Below are 18,308 nucleotides of genomic sequence, written 5' to 3'. Positions count from 1 at the left end.
TGGCTATACTGCCCAAAGTAATTTACATATTCAATGCTATCCCCATCAAGCTACCGTTGACTTTCTTCACAGAACTGGAAAAAACCACCATGAACTTCATATGGAAACAAAAGAGAGCCCGCATAGCCAAGTCAATTCTAAGCAAAAAGAACACAGCGGGAGGCATCACACTACTGGACTTCAAACTATACTACAAGGCTACAGTAATCAAAACAGCATGGTACTGGTACCAAAACAGAGATATAGACCAATGGAACAGAACAGAGGCATCGGAGGCAACACAGCATATCTACAACCATACAATATTTGATAAACCTGACAAAAACAAGCAATGGGGAAAGGACTCCCTGTTTAATAAATGGTGTTGGGATAACTGGCTAACCATATGCAGAAAGCAGAAACTGGACCCCTTCCTGACACCTTACACTAAAATTAACTCCAGATGGATTAAAGACTTAAATATAAGACCTGGCACCATAAAAACCCTAGAGGAAAATCTAGGCAAAACCATTCAGGACATAGAAGTAGGCAAGGACTTCATGACCAAAACACCAAAAGCATTGGCAACAAAAGCCAAAATAGATAAATGGGACCTAATGAAACTCCACAGCTTCTGCACGGCAAAAGAAACAGTCACTAGAGTGAATTGGCAACCAACAGAATGGGAAAAAATTTTTGCAGTGTACCCATCTGACAAAGGGCTGATATCCAGAATTTACAAAGAACTCAAACAGATCTACAAGAAAAAAACAAGCCCATTCAAAAATGGGCAAAGGATATGAACAGATACTTTACGAAAGAAGACATACATGAGGCCAACAAACATATGAAAAAATGCTCATCATCACTGGTCATTAGAGAGATGCAAATCAAAACCACATTGAGATACCATCTCACACCAGTTAGAATGGCGATCATTAAAAAATCTGGAGACAACAGATGCTGGAGAGGATGTGGAGGAATAGGAACACTTTTACACTGTTGGTGGGAGTGTAAATTAGTTCAACCATTGTGGAAGACAGTGTGGCAATTCCTCAAGGCCTTAGAAATAGAAATTCCATTTCACCCAGCAATCCCATTACTGGGTATATATCCAAAAAACTATAAATCGTTCTACTATAAGGACACATGTACACGAATGTTCATTGCAGCACTGTTTACAATAGCAAAGACCTGGAACCAACCCAAATGCCCATCCACGATAGACTGGATTGGGAAAATGTGGCACATATACACCATGGAATATTATGCAGCAATCAAAAAGTATGAGTTTGTGTCCTTTGTAGGGACATGGATGAATTTGGAGAACATCATTCTCAGCAAACTGACACAAGAACAGAAAATGAAATACCGCATTTTCTCACTCATAGGTGGGTGATGATAAAAGAGAACACATGGACACAGGGAAGGGAGTACTACACACTGGGGTCTACTTGGGGGAATAGGGGAGGGACAGCGGGGGGGGGGAAGGGGGGAGGGATAGCCTGGGGAGAAATGCCAAATGTGGGTGAAGGGGAAGATGGCAGCAAAACACACTGCCATGTGTGTACCTATGCAACTATCTTGCATGATCTGCACATGTACCCCAAAACCTAAAATGCAATTGAAAAAAAAAGAAAAGAAAAAGAAAGAACCCTGGATTTTAACTTACTTTACATATTTTTCACCTACTAGTGAGATGACTTTTTTGCCTTGTTTCTTTCATCTGTAAAAATGAGAAAACTATGCCTACCTCACAGGATCATTGTCAAGATCAGGTGAGGAGACTTGATATGGAGCTTAGCACATAATAAACAGTCAACTATTTAAAAAAAAAAAAGAAAAGAAAAAGAAATTATAGTCTGCAAGTGATATCTCCAGCAGCTGGGGGTTATGTGAGTCAACCCTAAGGAGCGACTCTGGATGAAGTGCTACAGTATCCACTATAAGAATGCAGGTTTTTTCTTCCTAGTACTTATACATTTCTGTTTTAAGCCTTCATCTTTGCATGACCTTCACTTCTATGCTACTCTCAGGCTTATGGGAAATCATTCTACCACCCTTTGCCCCCTATTGCATTGGGGAGATCAGGGCCTTGTAGGGTTGACTTGGGTGGCCAGGATATATCATGTGGACATTTGCACTAATTCTGCTCTTCTTGGCAGGGGAAAACCCTCAAGCTTTGCCTCATTGACTAGGGATGCCCATGTTCTCTCCTGTTCTTGGATTTCCAGCCATCTTGAGGATTTCTCCTCTTTTCCCATATTTGAACAAATTTCCATAGCTCAGTGGACCAGGGTTAGAGCTGAAGGGAAGCAGAGGACCAGGAGAAGCAGACATGCTCATAACTCATTTTCTCCTATTTAAATTTTGTGACCTGAATTCTCTCTAGGCCTAGCTATTTTTTTTTTAATATCCCAAAGCATAAGCTTCAGAAATTTTAAAAGCTCTTTCTTTGGTTTTCTGCTGTAATGGTCTTTCCCTAAGGCAATGAGTGCATTGGCTAAATGAATAAAAGACAAATGGTAAAAAATTTAGAGAAGGATTTTTCAGGTAATATCTCAAAATATTATCACCACAATTACACCCAAGGATACTGCCCAGATCTGTAATGAGATCCATGAAAGCTTGTAATAACCTTTGATGGCTCATGAAAAAGGGAAAAGGATCAGATGATTAAAGTCAGGGAAAAGTGTCAATTTCATTTAAAGAAGGAAAAAAGAGGATGCTGCAAATTATAGATTGGCAGCCTTAATGTTCTACATGGGGAACATTTCAGACAAAACGTATCTCAGGCTGAGCACGGTGGCTCATGCCTGTAATCCCAGCACTTTGGGAGGCCAAGGTGGGTGGATCATTTGAGGTCAGAAGTTTGAGACCAACCTAGCCAACATGGTGAAATCTTGTCTGTACTAAAACTACAAAACTTAGCCAGGTGGTAGTGGCATGTGCCTGTAATCCTAGCTACTCAGGAGACTGAGGCAGGAGAAGTGCTTGAGCCTGGTAGACAGAGGTTGCAGTGAGCTGAGATCACACCACTGCACTCTAGTCTGGATGACAGAGTGAGACCCTGTCTCAAACAAAACTCATTTCTTTTTTTGATAGTTTGTCTTGGTCAAAGGCTGTTGAAATAGGTATCTGGACTTCAGCAAATAATTGGACAGTCTCCTGAAATGTCATTATGAATAAGATGTAAGAATGGGAACCAGAAGACAGAAGGGCAGGTAGATTTATAATACAGTGAACAGCCGTGCCCAAAGAGGACTGGAACATAGCTACAGTAAAGTGTTCAAGATAGAGGGTGACTGTAGCAACTATGGCATGTTGGGGAAGTTGGACAGAACTGAGGGTATGAAGCCTGGAGAAGAAAAGCCTCAGGGAACCTAGGGTAAAATGAAAATGAGACCTGTCATCCTATGCAGGCTCCTTCTGTGGTGCTCTGATAAGGTTTGGATCTGTTTCCCCACTAAAATCTCATGTTGAATTACAATCCCCAATACTGGAAGTAGGGCCTGGTGGGAGGTGACTGGATCATGGGGCTGGATTTCTTATGAATAGTGTGACACCATCCCATTGGTACTGTCTTCACGATAGAGAGTGAGCGAGTTCTCACAAGATCTGGTCATTTAAAAGTGTGTGGCACTCCCCACCTCACACTCTTGTTCTTGCTTTCACCATGTGAAGTACCTGCTCCCCTTCATACCATGAGTATAAGCTTCTTGAGGCCTCTGCAGAAGCAGATACTGCAGTGCTTCCTATACAGCCTGCAGAACTGTGAGCCAATTAAATCTCTTTTATTTATAAACTACCCAGTCTAGGTATTTCTTTATAGTAATGCAAGAATGGCCTAATACAGGCTCAAAGGAAAAAAATTGATCAAATTTCTGATCATTAGAACTTGTCAGCTGGGCACAGTGGCTCATGCCTGTAATCCCCACACTTTGGGAAGCCAAGGCAGGCAGATCACTTGAAGCCAGGAGTTCAAGACCAGCCTGGCCAACATGGCAAAACCCCAGCTCTACTAAAATTACAGAAATTAACTGGGCATGTGTTATGGTTAATACTGAGTGTCAACTTGATTGGGTTGAAGGATGCAAAGTATTGGTCCATGGTGTCTGTGCTGGTGTTGCCAAAGATTAACATTTGAGTCAGTGGGCTGGGAAAGGCAGACCCATACTTATTCTGGGTGGGCACCATCTAATCAGCTGCCAGCATGGCTAGTATATAAAGCAGGCAGAAAAGTGTGAAAAAACTCGACTGGTCTAGCCTCCCAGCCTATATCTTTCTCCCATGCTGGATGCTGCCTGCCCTTGCACATTGGACTCCAGGTTCTTAAGTTTTGGTACTTGGACTGGCTCTCCTTGCTCCTCAGCCTATTGTGGGACCTTGTAATCATGTGAGTTAATACTTAATAAACTCCCCTTTATATGTATATCTATCTAGCCTATTAGTTCTGTCCCTCTAGAGAACCCTGTCTAATATAGCATAATGGTGCATGCCTGTAATCCCAGCTACTTGGGAGGGAGGCTGAGGCAGGAGAATTGCTTGAACCCAGGAGGTGAAGGTTGCAGTGAGCTCCAGTCACGCCACTGCACTCTAGCCTGAGCAACAGAGTATGACTCTGTTTCAAAAAAAAAAAAAAGAATTTGTGTCAAAAACAAAATAAAACAATCACATGAAAACCTGGGCTGTTGTGAGGTAATAAGCTTAACAACAGTGTGATGCCACAGCAAAGATTCATTCATTCTGCTAAGTGTATCAAGTGCCTACCCTCTATAAACAGAGAAATAGGGAATAAGGTGAGATGACTTCTGAGAGCTCCCACAGTTCTGAGCTAAGATTCCACTTCTAGAAACTGCAAGTGCTAAGCCAAAACCAAGTGAATTGCCACTTTTTGTTTTTTACCAAAATGTTTTATAGAAAAAACAGTGATTCAGAAAGAAAAGCCTGTGGATGCACTCAGAGTCAATTTTATGGCTCATGACTGGCAATATTAATAGAAGCACTAATAAAAGTTATGTAGTAATGAAACACCTAAGCATACACTCATAAATCATATTCCTACAGGATTTGCTAGGGCAGATTGTTTTTCCCTTGCAATGGAAGACAACAAATTTTACACTAAACTTAGGTTTTCCCCAGGAGACCCATAAACCTCAGTACAGGCTAAAGACTGGGGTAAATCCATGTAGTTTCAAAACTAAAACACCAGTGAACATATAGATATGAAAAAAATGTGACATTTTAGATTTACACAATGGAAATATTTAGTCATCATACTTCACAGCATAAGAGCACAGCAGGTTGCTCATTGGGCACTCCTAACTTAAAATTTCATAGGTTGATTTTCTACCCTTCAGTTTTGCTAAGATCTTAAACCAGAGTTTGATGGGAAATTAAAACTTATATAGCTTTGGTGATGGCTGTTGTTTTTGCAGCTACTTATCCCTGTTTTCTGATATGAGAGCCTTTGTCTGTTCCTCTTAGGAGCTCCTTCTCCCACATCTGATGGGATACCAGTCATCAGATCTCCCCTGCCTCTGGGGTGTGACTCAGGCTGTTCTTCATCCACTTGGACAGTGACTGCCTCTGGGTGGTTATCTGAGCCAAGGAAGTCCAGAATCTTTTTGCAGAGATTATTAGAGATGCTAAGAGAAGGGTTGGGGAAAGCTTATCTCCTGAGATGATACACTAGAGCAGGAGTTCCCCAACCCCCAGGGCCACAGATCAGTACCAGTCTGTGGCCTGTAAGGAACCCAGCTGCACAGCAGGAGGTGAGCAGCAGGCAAGCGAGCATTACTGCCTAAGCTCTGCCTCCTGTCAGTTCAGTGGGAGCATTAGATTCTCACAGGAGGGTGAACCCTATTGTGAACTGCGCATGCAAGTGATGTAGGTTGCGTGTTCCTTATGAAAATCTAATGCCTGATGATCTGAAGTGGAACAGTTTCATCCCAAAACCATCCCTCCACTACCATCCATGGAAAAACTGTCTTGCATGAAACCAGTCCCTGGTGCCAAAAAGGTTGGGGCCTGCTGCAATAGAGATCATTTGAGTGGAGATGCTGGGGTCCCATCCTTGCCACCATAAAGAGAGAGCTTCTCTAGGGGTAAACCAGTGGAGAGGAAGGAAGAGCTGAGAAATAAAAAGGGAGGGACAGGGCTGGGCATGGTGGCTCATGCCCATAATCCAGGCACTTTGGGAAGCTGAGGCAGGCAGGTCACCTAAGGTCAGGAGTTTGAGACCAGCCTGACCAACATGGAGAAACCCCGTCTCTACTGAAAATACAAAATTAGCTGGGCATGGTAATTCTAGTTACTTGGGAGGCTGAGGCAGGAGAATCACTTGAATCCAGGAGGTGGAGGTTGCAGTGAGCCGAGATTGCAGCCTGGGCGACAAGTGTGAAATTCCATCTCAACAACAACAACAAAAAAGGGAGGGACAGAAGCCTGATAATGTCTTTTGAATACCTGAATCCAGGGAGAAAATGTGGAGATACAAATGACTGGATGAAACAGAACCCACTTTCTCTCAGCTCAGCTTCGGACTGTGAGGTGACAGAGAAATAAAAATAAACATTTATTGTGCTAAACCACTGAGATTTTGGGTGGTTAGCTGTTAGCATCAACAATTCTGACTAATACAGTAGCCTACCATATAACTGTTCACTACTATGTTTAAAATTCAAGGGCTGTGATCAACCGACCCCATTCTGACAGTTAATTGACCTGTGAATTTACCTTTTCTGTAAATCTCCTCTTTCTATCCTTACTGTATTATTTTAGTTCAACCTTTGTATGGATTCCTGACAGATGTAATTGTCTTCTGTGTCCTTTCTGCAGGTGGAGTGATGTTTCTGGAATGTTCCTCTAATCATATGCTTCTGTTTGTAACTTTCTCCCTTCAACCTCCCTGCTGTATCCCTCTATGCTTGGAACATATTTTCTTATGCTCTTGTTTTCCAAGAACTGAATCTGACTCATCTTTTGGGACTCTGTGTAAATATCCCTTTATCCATTACGCCTGCCTTGAACATTTAGTCTGGTCTCATCCTAAGTGGGTGCCTCTGCTATGAGCTCCCATTGTACGTTTTATTTGTCTTAGTGGAGCACTTATGACACCTTATTTACATTGCTTAATTGTCTGTTTCCCCTTTCTGGATTTGAGGTATAAAGGCTCTTGGGCGTTGCATTTCCAGGGCTTTGAACAATGCCTGGCACATAGCAAAATATACATAGATATATGTTATATGTATGTATTTATATATGTCATATACATCATGTGTACATATTTGTGCTTAATGACATGAATGAATCAATGACAAAATAGAGAAAATAAATATAAACACCCCAAAGATCCTCCTCCCATGCAAGTGTAGTAACTGATGTCTAAAGGTAGTGGGTGTGCAGCAGGTAAAAACATTTCCTAGAAATCTTTCAAAATCCTTCAAAGCTCATTCATGTATTGGATTCTTTCTAACATTTTTTTCTTTCCTTGGCTTGGGAGATTATATCATCTCTGGAAGATATAAATATCTTTGGCGGGGGGAGGACTCAAGATGGCGCTGTGAGAACAACCCAGGATTGGAGCTCTCCTTGAATCCACGGAGAGGTGAGTCAGAGCTGCATTTCCAGACTGATATTTGTTGCCCACAGAATGGGGAAATTCTCAAGTATGAAGGAGACGCAGGACGCCAGGTAGTACCTCTGCCTGGCGAAGCTGGCAGCCGGGGTAGCGGCGGCCGGCCCTACCCAGCGCTTCTCACAGGGCGTGCTTGTCCGGGTGCCCTGTTGAACCGGCAACCTGAGACTTGAGAGGGCTGGACTTGAGACTGAACGAGACTTGGACAGTGGGCCAGCCCAGGGGATTGCAGGGACAGAGTGTCTGGGGTAGCCCAGTGGGACAAACAAAACCACGATTTCAAACGATCCCCGTGCGGACGGTCCGAGTCGCTCTGTGGGGGAGGGGCGTCCACCATTACCGAGGCAACCCACCCCAACTGAGATACACGCCCACTGCTGACGCAGCCAGCCGTTGCCGAGGCAACCCGCTACAACAGAGAGACTCTGCCGCAGGGCGTGGCGGAGACCACAGCAGAACAGCAGAGCCTGAACCAACAGGGCGAACCACACAACAGCAGGGCAGAGCCTCGGCAGGCAAACAGTGGCTAGTCTGCCTCCTAGCTGGGCAGGACACCTCAACGAACATCCAAAAATAAAGCCCAAACCTCCCACCACAGAGCATTTGAGAAAAAAAGGGTTTTTATAATGAGCTCTGTTGCAACAGAATCAAACATAGCAGCCTAACAGCCCTGAATGAACAACAGAGCTCACAGCTCAGCAATTGAGCTCCTATAAAGTACAGACTGTCTCCTCAAGCAGCTCCCTGACCCCTCTATATCCAAAAGACTGACATTTGGCAGGCATCATCCTGGGACAAAGATAGCAGAAAAAGAAACTGGTAGCATCCCTTGCTGTGCCACAGCTGCTAGAGGTGCACCCCAGACAAGCAGGGCCTGGAGTGGACCTCAGCAGTCGTACAGCGAAGGGACTAGACTGGTAGAAGGAAAACCAAGTAACAGAAATACTTCATCATCAACAATCTGGGTGTCCACTCAGAGACCCAATCGAAAAGTCAGCAACTACACAGACAACAAGTGGATAAATCCACAAAGATGGGAAGAAACCAGCGAAAAAAGGAGGAAAACACCCGAAACCAGAACACCTCACCTCCTAGAAAGGACCAAAACTCCTCACCAGCAAGGGAACAAAGCTGGACAGAGAATGACTGTGACGAAATGACGGAATTAGACTTCAGGAGGTGGATAATGAGAAACTTTTGTGAGCTAAAAGAACATGTATTAAATCAATGCAAAGAAGCTAAGGAACTTGAAAAAAGATATGTGGAAATGATAACAAGAATGGATAAATTAGAGAGGAATATGAATGAATTAAAGGAGCTGAAAAACACAATATGAGAACTTCACGAAGCATGCACAAGTTTCAATAGCCGAATTGACCAAGCAGAAGAAAGAATATCTGAAGTCGAAGACCAACTCAATGAAATAAAATGAGAAACCAAGATTAGAGAAAAAAGCGCAAAAAGGAATGAACAAAGTCTCCAAGAAATGTGGGACTATGTGAAAAGACCTAACCTACGTTTGACAGGTGTACCAGAAGGGGACGAAGAGAATGAATCCAAGCTGGAAAATACTCTTCAGGACATCATCCAGGAAAATTTCCCCCACCTAGCAAGACAGGCCAACACTCAAATGCAGGAAATACAGAGAACACCACAAAGATATTCCGCAAGAAGAGCAACCCCAAGGCACATAATCGTCAGATTCAACAAGGTTGAAATAAAGGAGAAAATACTAAGGGCAGCCAGAGAGAAAGGTCGGGTCACCCACAAAGGGAAGCCCATCAGACTCACAGCAGATCTCTCGGCAGAAACACTACAAGCCAGAAGAGAGTGGGGGCCAATATTCAACATTCTTAAAGAAAAGAACTTTCAACCCAGAATTTCATATCCAGCCAAACTGAGCTTCAGAAGTTAAGGAAAAATAAAATCCTTTGTGAACAAGCAAGTACTCAGAGATTTTGTCACCACCAGGCCTGCTTTACAAGAGCTCCTAAAAGAGGCACTACACACAGAAAGGAACAACCAGTACCAGCCATTCCAAAAATCACACTAAATGCTAAAGAACATCAACATAATGAAGAATCTACAACAACTAACAGGCAAAACAGCCACTTAGCATCAAAATGGCAGTATCAAATTCACACATAACAATATTAACCCTAAATGTAAATGGACTAAATGCACCAATCAAAAGACACAGACTGGCAAATTGGATAAAAAGCCAAAACCCATCAGTGTGCTGTATCCATGAAACCCATTTCACATGCAAGGATACACAAAGGCTCAAAATAAAGGGATGGAGCAAGATTTACCAAGCAAATGGAGAGCAAAAAAAAGCAGGAGTTGCAATTCTCATCTCTGATAAAATTGACTTTAAAGCAATGAAGATCAAAAGATACAAAGAAAGCCATTACATAATGGTAAAAGGATCGATACAACAAGAAGAGCTAACGATCCTGAACATATATGGACCCAATGCAGGAGCACCCAGATACATAAGGCAAGTTCTTAATGACTTACAAAGAGACTTAGACTCCCACACAATAATAGTGGGAGACTTTAACCCCTCCACTGTCAATATTAGACAGATCAACCAGACAGAAAATCAACAAGGATATCCAGGGCTTGAACTCAGACCTGGAGCAAGCAAACCTGATAGACATTTACAGAACTCTCCACCCCAAATCCACAGAATACACATTCTTCTCAGCACCACATCACACCTACTCAAAAATTGACCACATAATTGGAAGTAAAGCACTGCTCAACAAATGCAAAACAACTGAAATCATAACAAACAGCCTCTCAGACCATAGTGCAATCAAGTTAGAACTCAGAATACAGAAACCAACCCAGAACCGCACAGCTTCATGGAAACTGAACAACTGGCTCTTGAATGTTGACTGGGTAAACAATGAAATGAAGACAGAAATAAAGAAGTTCTTCGAAACCAATGAGAACGAAGACACAACATGCCAGAACCTCTGGGACACATTTAAAGCAGTCTCTAGAGGAAAGTATATAGCAATAAGTGCCCATATGAAGAGAATGGAGAGATCCAAAATTGACACCCTATCATCAAAATTGAAAGAACTAGAGGAGCAAGATCAAAAAAACTCAAAACCCAGCAGAAGACAAGAAATAACTAAGATCAGAGCTGAACTGAAGAAGATTGAGACACGAAAAACCCTTCAAAAAATCAATAAATCCAAGAGCTGGTTTTGAAAAGATCAACAAAATAGACAGACCACTGGCCAGATTGATTAAAAAGAAAAGAGAGAACAACCAAATAGATGCAATAAAAAATGATAAAGGGGAAATCACCACAGATTCCACAGAAATTCAAACCATCATCAGAGAATATTACAAACAACTCTATGCACATAAACTAGTAAACCTGGAAGAAATGGACAAATTCCTGGACTCCTGTGTCCTCCCAAGCCTAAACCAGGAGGAAGCTGAAACTATGAATAGACCAATAACAAGGTCAGAAGTCGAGGCAGCAATTAAGAGCCTACCACTCAAAAAAAGCCCAGGTCCAGACGGATTCACAGCCGAATTTTACCAGACACACAAAGAGGAGCTGGTACCATTCCTTCTAAAACTATTTCAAACAATCCAAAAAGAGGGAAGCTTTCCCAAATCATTTTACGAGACCAACATCATCCTAATACCAAAACCCGGCAGAGACCCAACAAGAAAAGAAAACTTCAGGCCAATATCCATGATGAACATAGATGCAAAAATCTTCAATAAAATATTGGCAAGCCGATTGCAACAGCAAATAAAAAATGTATTCATCATGATCAAGTAGGATTCATCCCGGGGATGCAAGGCTGGTTCAACATACGCAAGTCTGTCAACGTAATTCACCACATAAACAGAACCAAGGACAAAAATCACATGATTATCTCAATTGACACAGAGAAGGCATTTGACAAAATTCAACAGCCCTTTATGCTAAAAACCCTCAATAAACTCAGTATCGATGGAACGTATCTCAAAGTAATAAAAGCTATTTATGACAAACCAACAGCCAATATCATACTGAATGGGCAAAAACTGGAAGCATTCCTTTTGAAATCTGGCACTAGACAAGGATGTCCTCTTTCACCACTCCTGTTCAATATAGTACTGGAAGTTCTAGCCAGAGCAATCAGGCAAGAAAAAGAAATAAAGGGTATTTAAATAGGAAAGGTGGAAACCAAATTGTCTCTATTTGCAGACGACATGATAGTATACCTAGAAGACCCCATCGCCTCAGCCCAAAAACTCCTGAAACTGATAAGCAACTTCAGCAAAGTCTCAGGATATAAAATCAATGTGCAAAAATCACAAGCATTCGTCTACACCAATAACAGACTTAAAGAAAGCCAAATCAAGAACGAACTGCCATTCACAATTGCTACAAAAAGAATAAAATACCTTGGAATACAACTCACAAGGAACGTAAGTGACCTCTTCAAGGAGAACTACAAACCACTGCTCAACGAAATCAGAGAGGACACAAACAGATGGAGAAACATTCCGTGTTCATGGTTAGGAAGAATTAATATCATGAAAATGGCTATACGGCCCAAAGTAATTTACAGAATCAACACTATCCCCATCAAGCTACCATTGACTTTCTTCACAGAACTGGAAAAAACCACCATGAACTTCATATGGAACCAAAAGAGAGCCCGCATAGCCAAGTCAATTCTAAGCAAAAAGAACACAGCGGGGGGCACCACACTACCAGATTTCAAACTATACTACAAGGCTACAGTAATCAAAACAGCATGGTACTGGTACCAAAACAGAGATATAGACCAATGGAACAAAACAGAGACACCGGAGGCAACACAACATGTCTACAACCATACAATCTTTGATAAACCTGACAAAAACAAGCAATGGGGAAAGGATTTTCTGTTTAACAAATGGTGTTGGGAAAACTGGCTAGCCATGTGCAGAAAGCAGAAACTGGACCCCTTCCTGACACCTTACACTAAAATTAACTCCAGATGGATTAAAGACTTAAACATAAGACCTGGCACGATAAAAACCCTAGAAGGAAATCTAGGCAAAACTATCCAGGACATAGGCGTAGGCAAGGACTTCATGAACAAAACACCAAAAGCATTGGCAACAAAAGCCAAAATAGACAAATGGGACCTAATGAAACTCCACAGCTTCTGCACGGCAAAAGAAACAGTCACTAGAGTGAATTGGCAACCAAAAGAATGGGAAAAAATTTTTGCAGTTTACCCATCTGACAAAGGGCTGATATCCAGAATTTACAAAGAACTCAAACAGATTTACAGGAAAAAAACAAACAAGCCCATTCAAAAGTGGGCAAAGGATATGAACAGATACTTTACGAAAGAAGACATATATGAGGCCAACAATCATATGAAAAAATGCTCATCGTCACTGGTCATCAGAGAGATGCAAATCAAAACCACATTGAGTTACCATCTCATGCCAGTTAGAATGGCGATCATTAAAAAATCTGGAGACAACAGATGCTGGAGAGGATGTGGAGAAAAAGGAACAATTTTACACTGTTGGTGGGAGTGTAAATTAGTTCAACCATTTTGGAAGACGGTGTGGCGATTCCTCAAGGCCTTGGAAATAGAAATTCCATTTGACCCAGCAATCCCATTACTGGGTATATATCCAAAAGACTATAAATCGTTCTACTATAAGGACACATGTACACGAATGTTCATTGCAGTACTGTTTACAATAGCAAAGACCTGGAATCAACCCAAATGCCCATTGATAATAGACTGGATTGGAAAAATGTGGCACATATACATCATGGAATATTATGCAGCAATCAGAAATGATTCGTGTCGTTTGTAGGGACATGGATGAATCTGGAGAACATCATCCTCAGCAAACTGACACAAGAACAGAAAATGAAACACTGCATATTCTTACTCATAGGCGGGTGATGAAAAATGAGAACACATGGACACAGAAAGGGGAGTACTAAACACTGGGGTCTATTGGGGGGAAAAGGGGAGGGCCAGTGGGGGGGGGAGGTGGGGAGGGATAGCCTGGGATGAAATGCCAAATGTGGGTGAAGGGGAGAAGGAAAGCAAAGCACACTGCCATGTGTGTACCTATGCAACTGTCTTGCATGCTCTGCTCATGTACCCCAAAACCTAAAATCCAATAAAAAATTTAAAAAATATAAAAAAATAAATAAATATCTTTGGCTTGGGGCAAAATAACATAGTTAAGAAACTAAGTTTATTTACTTTTTGGGTTCTGAGTTTGATTTGTTGCTAAGGCTCATTTATTATCAGAAATGTAAGTAGTTAAAAGTTTTCAAGAGTCTAAGTCAGATATGTGCTACCTTTCGATTTTATTTTTTGTTTGAAGGTAGAGTGACATTAGTAATAATGGGGGTGATGAATAAAAAGGAATTTATATACCTAAAATTTTTGTTGACATATTGATATTGCCATCATTCAACAGACATAGCTATTTTGGAGAAGAGGAAAGCTTTATAAGGAATGGAACAAAATAACTATTCTCTCTGTAGTTTGGCAATCCATATAGACATTAATATCCATTATTTTAAAGATAATGGTTTTGAAATTAACACGTTGCAGGGTGCAGTGGCCACATCTATAGTCCCAACCCTTTGGTAGGCTGAAGCGGGAGGATCACTTGAGCCCAGGGGTTTGAGACCAGCCTGGACAACATAGTGAGACCCCATCTCTACTAAAAATAAAAAAAAGTTAGAAGGATGTGGTAGTGCATTCCTGTAGGCCCAACTTGTCAGGAGGCTGAGGCAGGAGGATTGCTTGAGCCCTGGAGGTGAGGCTGCAGTGAGCTATGAGCATGCCACTGCACTCAAAAAAAAAAAAAAAAAGAAAAAAGAAAAGAAATTAAAGTATCACACCTTCTTTTGGAGGAGGTCATTAATTTAAGAAATCAATAAAAATCAAGAAGATAAACTAATTTACAGAGATTGTTGAAATGTCTTATGGAAGGCACAGTAAAATATGACGGTATCCAATCCCTTTCTTTCTCAGCTCTGGACACTTACGAAAGATATACAACATCAAGTTCTACAGAAAAGAAAACCCCACACAAATCCATTCCTGCAGAATTCTAAAAGAGAAAGAAAAAACGAGGGGAAAGAATGAGAATCTGAAAAAGTTTCAACGCTGCCATAGGAATTTCATCACAGGCCCAGCAGCATGATTATGCAAATCATTTCAGAAGTAGAGGATTGAATGATGCACATGGCTGAGAATGTTGTCTGAAATAATAGTGTCTAAACCTGCATCCAGGGCCACCTGTGGATTGTCATAAGCTCTGATCTTCTTGGCCCATTCGCTCTTCAGTTCCATGGTCTCAATTCAACATTCAGACATTTTCTGCCATACAGGTTTCACAAAGCATTATGTTTGTCAGGGAAATACTTCAGTGGAACATAAAATACTCAGTTGTGCCAAAGCAACAGCAGCTGGTGGAGTTTATAGAAATGAGCAGAGCCCAATATGATGAATTATAAACATGCTTATGTTTAAAGCAAGTGCTGACATAAAAGAGGCAACAGAGCACAGAACATGCTTCTATTTAGCTCAAAGAATATGCACAGTATCAAGAAAGCCATGCATAGTCATTTTAAGATCCAGGAAATTCACATACTAGACTATATTTTGTTCTGTCTTTCCTTGGACATCAGATGTGAGATGGAGTAAGGACCTCCTTAGAGGCCTGTGGGTACCCCCAAGCTTGGAAATTAAGGAAAATCTTGAGTTCCTTCAAGTTCCAGGCACCTAGTTAGCCCTGAGAGGTAAATAAGCAATTTGATGAGCAAGACAGTAATAGTAGCCTAAAACAAGAGCCAAGGAAGCTAGAATCAAGTGATATTTGGTTCCCCTATACAAACTAAAGATGACATTGTAACATATGTTTCTGAGTTGTTTTTTGGCTCACCAGTGGTTCACCAAACAGGTCTGCCTCTGCACATCTACCTGCACGCAGACCTCAGGTAAGGGAGATCTGGGGACTGAACTCTGATAACCGTCTTTTGGTCTAAATTTCTTCCTGCAGGGCATGGAGAAAGTCACACCTGTGAGCTGCACCTAACATTCTTTTCTGCTGACCCCAAATTCTTAAACAAAGCTTGTCAAACCAGTTGCAAATCAGAAAGTCTTTGAATCTATCTGTGACCTATAAGCCCCTGCTTCAAGATAGCCTGCACTTAAGGGCTAAAACCAATGTGTAACCTTGATTTATGGTTTTGATTTATGGTTTGGGCCCTAAACCATTGATTTATGATTTTGCCTATAGCTTCTGCTTTCCTTAAATTTACCCCTGCTTTATAAACCCTTACCTGCTAGTCATAGGGAAGGTCAGAGTTTAAAGTGTTAGCTGCCTGAGCCTCCTTGCTTGGCACCCTGTCAATAAACCCTTCCTTTCACCTGCTGCAAACCTCCTTGTGGATATCTGGTCTCACTGTGCCGGGCTAGCAGAACCCATTTCAGTTCTACAACAGGTTTGAGGGTTAAGTTAATTCTCTCTTTTCATTTATGGCATATTATCATCACACCTGTTTATAGTAGCCTTTTCTCTTTTTCCCCCTGTTCCCTGCCCCTCATTTCCTTTTCACCTCTACTTCATAGTATAAAATTGTCAGTAGGTACCAAGCAAGAGTAATGTGTTTGATATATGGCCGTGGTTATATAAACATCTCGGAAGAATATATTATGTTTTTGGGTGAGTCGATGTTGAAAACCTGTGTTTATAGGATCATACCATCACATCTCACTCTGTTTCTTACCTTTCTCACCTAACGCTAGATTTCTCAGCTCTCTTCTTATTATTGTATGTAGCTCTGGTTCATTATTTGTGGCTCTAACAGGGTATTCCATAGTATACCTCCATCAGATTTAACATCTCCATTACCACCCATGATAAACTTACATTGCCTCTAAATCTCTACTGTCATAAACAGTGTCGTCAGCCGCGGTGGCTCATGCCTATAATCCCAGCACTTTGGAAGGCTGAGGTGGGAGGACTTCCTGAGCCCAGGAGTTCAAGACCATCCTGGGCAACATAGGGAGACCCAATCACTACAAAAAATAAAAACAAATAAATTAACTACGTGTGGTGGTGCATTTCTGTGGTCCCAGCTACTCAGGAGTCTAAGATAGAAAGACTGCTGGAGCCTTGAGGAGACTGAGGCTGCAGTGAGCCTTCATCTTCCACTGCACTCTAGCCTGGGCAACAGAGCAAGACCCTGATACACAAAAAAATATGATGAGCACCTTCCACCTTTGTATATGTGATATAGACAGGAGGCAGGGGAAATACTGGATAGAAAAGGGCAGTCCCCAGCAAGGGCCTCACCCTCAAGCCTGGACCCATGGCCCAAAGTGAGAACATGCATTCTGTGCCCATAAAAACCCCACAGGCCCCACTGTTGGAGTGGCAGAGTGGCAAAAAGGAAGAGAAGAAGCAGTTGGACATCGGAGAGAAGCAGCTTGACTGCAGAGGGATGGCTTGACAGTGAGATCTCAGAGAGGAGTTCAGACAGGGATGGCCGAATTCCAGGGGAAGCCATCTTCCCACTTCATCCCATTTCCAGCTCCCTATCCTGCTGAGAGCCACTGCCACCACTCAATAAAATCCACCACATTCACTACCCTTCAATTTGTTTGTGTGATGTGATTCTTCCTGGATGCCAAACAAGAGCTTGTTATACAGAGGGCTGTCACAATGAGCTATGAAACACTTAGCCATCTGCAGATGGCCAAGCTAAGAGAGCACACTGTAACACTCCCTATCGGGTGTCAGGGGTCACAGGCAACCCCTAGATGCTGCTGCAGGCCTGCACAGAGTTCTGCTCCTGCCAGTTGGCCAGAAGCGCTTGTCCTGGCCTCTGCACCCTTTCACCTGCGTGCTCCCCCTCCCATGAAAGTTTGAAAGCTGTGGGCTGAGTAAAGGAGCCATAATCCTGTGATGGGGTCAAGGTATTCTCCAAGGGAATCCTCAACTTGGATTGTTGAGGAGTTTCACATGGACCTCCTCAACAATCTCTGTGGGAGTTGTTCTAGGGAAGGTGAGAAGGATTGATTGGTTATTTGATATATACATACTTAATTACAAAATGGCTGCAGAAGTCTACTCCCCAACCTTCAGTAGTAAATGAGCGTTGCTCTTACATCTTCACTAACACTTGGGATCATGACTTTCCAATTTTAGCAGTACTGTCTTATGGTTTTAATTTATATTTTGCTATTTACTTGTGATTTTGGATCTTTTCCTAAAAGCTAGGTACTTGGGCTTCCCCTCTGTCAACCTATTTATATTCTTAACCTATTTTTATATTGGACAATCTTGTATTTTTTCTTACTGATCTGCTAGAGTGCTTCAGATACCCTAGTTCTATATTGCTCCATATGGTAACCACTAGCCACAGATGGCTATTTAAATTTAAATGAATTAAAACTAAAAATTCAGTTGTTCAGTTGCACTATCCCCATTTCAAGTGCTCAGTAGCCCTGTGTGGATAGTGACTATCATATTGGAGAGTACAGATGGAAAACATTTCATCGTCACAGAAAGCTCTATCTTCTCCCAAATGATCTTCCAACTGTAAGTCTTATCTCCCATGTTCTTCATTGAATAATGATCCTTAATATTCATATGGTCATATCCACCTATTTTTTTACCC

General features: G+C 41.9%; 1 long non-coding RNA gene across 1 annotated transcript; it reads left to right on the top strand.

Annotated features, from left to right (window-relative positions):
• The first annotated feature begins 2,303 nt into the window (after positions 1–2,303).
• Positions 2,304–16,732, top strand: LOC108592175 (uncharacterized). Its single transcript, XR_001912195.4, has 2 exons — positions 2,304–7,588; positions 14,653–16,732. It is a non-coding gene; the product is annotated as an uncharacterized LOC108592175 (long non-coding RNA).
• The last annotated feature ends 1,576 nt before the right edge of the window (positions 16,733–18,308 follow it).

Source organism: Callithrix jacchus, chromosome 6 (assembly GCF_049354715.1).
Source record: "Callithrix jacchus isolate 240 chromosome 6, calJac240_pri, whole genome shotgun sequence".
NCBI classification, from domain to species: Eukaryota; Metazoa; Chordata; class Mammalia; order Primates; family Cebidae; genus Callithrix; species Callithrix jacchus.
Note: the sequence above shows the minus strand (reverse complement) of the source record. Positions and strands in the feature narration are given on the sequence as shown.